At 42.4% G+C, this 2,851-nt stretch overlaps 1 non-coding gene across 1 annotated transcript; it reads left to right on the top strand.

Annotated features, from left to right (window-relative positions):
* Nucleotides 1-2,182: 2,182 nt before the first annotated feature.
* LOC148565024 (small nucleolar RNA R71) lies at nucleotides 2,183-2,290 on the top strand. Its single transcript, XR_015884930.1, has one exon. It is a non-coding gene; the product is annotated as a small nucleolar RNA R71 (small nucleolar RNA).
* Nucleotides 2,291-2,851: the final 561 nt, after the last annotated feature.

Genomic DNA, 2,851 nt, shown 5'->3' on the forward strand with positions numbered 1-2,851 from the left:
ATCCTGTGGGGTCCATAGATCCTGAGGGGATCCTGTGGGGTCCACAGATCTTGAGGTGTTCAAGGATTTACAACCTTGCACCAAATTAGGCATGTAAAATGCCCTTGCACACAACTCTGGGCGTTCAGCGCCAGGTTGGTGCTTGTTCTGAGCGTTGAACGCCTATTTGTAGCCTATTTCTGGCGTTGAACGCCAGAACCATGCTTGTTCTGGGCGTTTAGTGCCATCTCTCCTCCAGGGTGCATTTCTGGCATTCAAACGCCCAGATGCTGCCCATTTCTGGCGTTCAGCGCCAGAACCATGCTCTGTTCTGGCGTTGAACGCCCAAAACATGCTTCTTACTGGCGTTTAAACGCCAGTAAGGTCTTCCTCCAGGGTGTGATTTTTCTTCTGCTGTTTTTGATTCCGTTTTCAATTTTTTTATTTATTTTGTGACTCCACATGATCATGAACCTAATAAAACATGAATAACAAAAATAAAATTAGATAATTAAACATTGGGTTGCCTCCCAACAAGCGCTTCTTTAATGTCAATAGCTTGACAGTGGGCTCTTATGGAGCCTCACAGATGTGCAGAGCTTTGTTGAGACCTCCCAACACCAAACTTAGAGTTTGACTGTGGGGGCTTTGGTTGACTCTGTTTTGAGGGAAGCTTTTTATGCTTCCTCTCTATGGATGCAGAGAGAGATCCTTGAGTTGTAAACACAAGGTTGTCCTCATTTATTTGAAGGATCAATTCTCCTCTGTCCACATCAATCACAGCTCTTGCTGTGGCTAAGAAAGGTCTTCCTAGGATGATGGATTCATCCTCTTCCTTTCCAGTATCCAAGACTATGAAATCAGTAGGGATGCAAAGGGCTTCAACCTTCACTAACACGTCCTCTAATTGTCCATAAGCCTGTTTTCTTGAATTGTCTGCCATCTCTAATGAGATTTTAGCAGCTTGTACCCCATAGATTCCCAGTTTCTCTATTACAGAGAGGGGCATGAGGTTTATCCCTGAACCAAGGTCACACAGAGCCTTAAAGATCATGGTGCCTATAGTACAAGGTATTATGAACTTTCCAGGATCCTGTCTCTTCTGAGGCAATGTCAGTTGATCCAGATCACTTAGTTCATTGGTGAACAAGGGAGGTTCATCTTCCCAAGTTTCAATACCAAATAATTTGGTATTTAGCTTCATGATTGCGCCAAGGAACTTGGCATCTTGCTCTTCAGTGACATCCTCATTCTCTTCAGAAGAGGAATACTCAGCAGAGCTCATGAATGGCATAAGGAGGTTCAATGGAATCTCTATGGTCTCTAGATGAGCCTCAGAGTCCTTTGGTTCCTCAGAGGGAAGCTCCTTATTGATCACTGGACGTCCCAAGAGGTCTTTCTCCTTGGGATTCACGTCCTCTCCTTCCCTTACAGGTTTGGCCATGGTGCTTATGTCAATGGCCTTGCACTCTCCTTTTGGATTCTCTTCTGTATTGCTTGGGAGAGTACTAGGAGGGATTTCAGTGATCCTTTTACTCAGCTGGCCTACTTGTGCTTCCAAATTTCTAATGGAAGACCTTGTTTCATTCATGAAACTTACAGTGGCCTTGGATAGATCAGAGACTAAGTTTGCTAAATTAGAGGTATTTTGTTCAGAGTTCTCTGTCTGTTGCTGAGTGGATGATGGAAAAGGTTTATTATTGTTAAACCTGTTTCTTCCACCATTATTAAAGCCTTGTTGAGGTCTTTGATCCTTCCATGAGAGATTTGGATGATTTCTCCATGATGGATTATAGGTGTTTCCATATGGTTCACCCATGTAATTTACCTCTGCTATTGCAGGGTTCTCAGGATCATAAGCTTCTTCTTCCTAAGAAGCCTCTTGAGTACTGTTGGATGCAGCTTGCATTCCAGTCAGACTATGAGAAATCGTATTGACTTGCTGAGTCAATATTTTATTCTGAGCCAGTATGGCATTCAGAGTATCAATTTCAAGAACTCCCTTCTTCATAGGCGTCCCATTACTCACAGGATTCCTCTCAGAAGTGTACATGAACTGGTTATTAGCAACCATGTCAATGAGTTCTTGAGCTTCTGCAGGCGTTTTCTTTAGGTGAATGGATCCACCTGCAAAAGTATCCAATGACATCTTTGATAGCTCAGATAAACCATCATAGAATATATCCAGGATATTCCATTCTAAAAGCATGTCAGAAGGACACTTTTTGGTCAGCTGCTTGTATCTTTCCCAAGCTTCATAGAGGGATTCACCTTCTTTCTGTCTGAAGGTTTGAACATCCACTCTAAGCTTGCTCAGCTTTTGAGGAGGAAAGAACTTGGCTAAGAAAGCCGTGACCAGCTTATCCCAAGAGTTCAGGCTATCTCTGGGTTGAGAGTCCAACCACACTCTAGCTCTGTCTCTTACAGAAAAAGGGAAAAGCATGAGCCTGTAGACTTCAGGATCTACTCCATTAGTCTTAACAGTATCACAGATTTGCAAGAATTCAGTTAAGAACTGAAAAGGATCTTCAGATGGAAGTCCATGAAACTTGCAGTTCTGTTGCATTAGAGAAACTAGCTGAGGTTTCAGCTCAAAATTGTTTGCTCCAATGGTAGGAATGGAGATGCTTCTTCCATGTAAATTGAAATTAGGTGCAGTAAAGTCACCAAGCATTCTCCTTGCATTATTGTTGTTGGGTTCGGCTGCCATCTCCTTTACTTGTTCAAAATTTTCAATAAGGTTGTCTCTGGATTGTTGTAATTTAGCTTCTCTTAGTTTTCTCTTCAGAGTTCTTTCAGGTTCTGGATCAGCTTCAACAAGAATGCCTTTTTCTTTGTCCCTGCTCATAAGAAAGAGAAGAGAAAAAGAAAA

The sequence above is a fragment of the Arachis ipaensis genome, chromosome B5 (genome assembly GCF_059453495.1).
Source record: "Arachis ipaensis isolate K30076 ecotype BB chromosome B5, ASM5945349v1, whole genome shotgun sequence".
Lineage (NCBI taxonomy): Eukaryota > Viridiplantae > Streptophyta > Magnoliopsida > Fabales > Fabaceae > Arachis > Arachis ipaensis.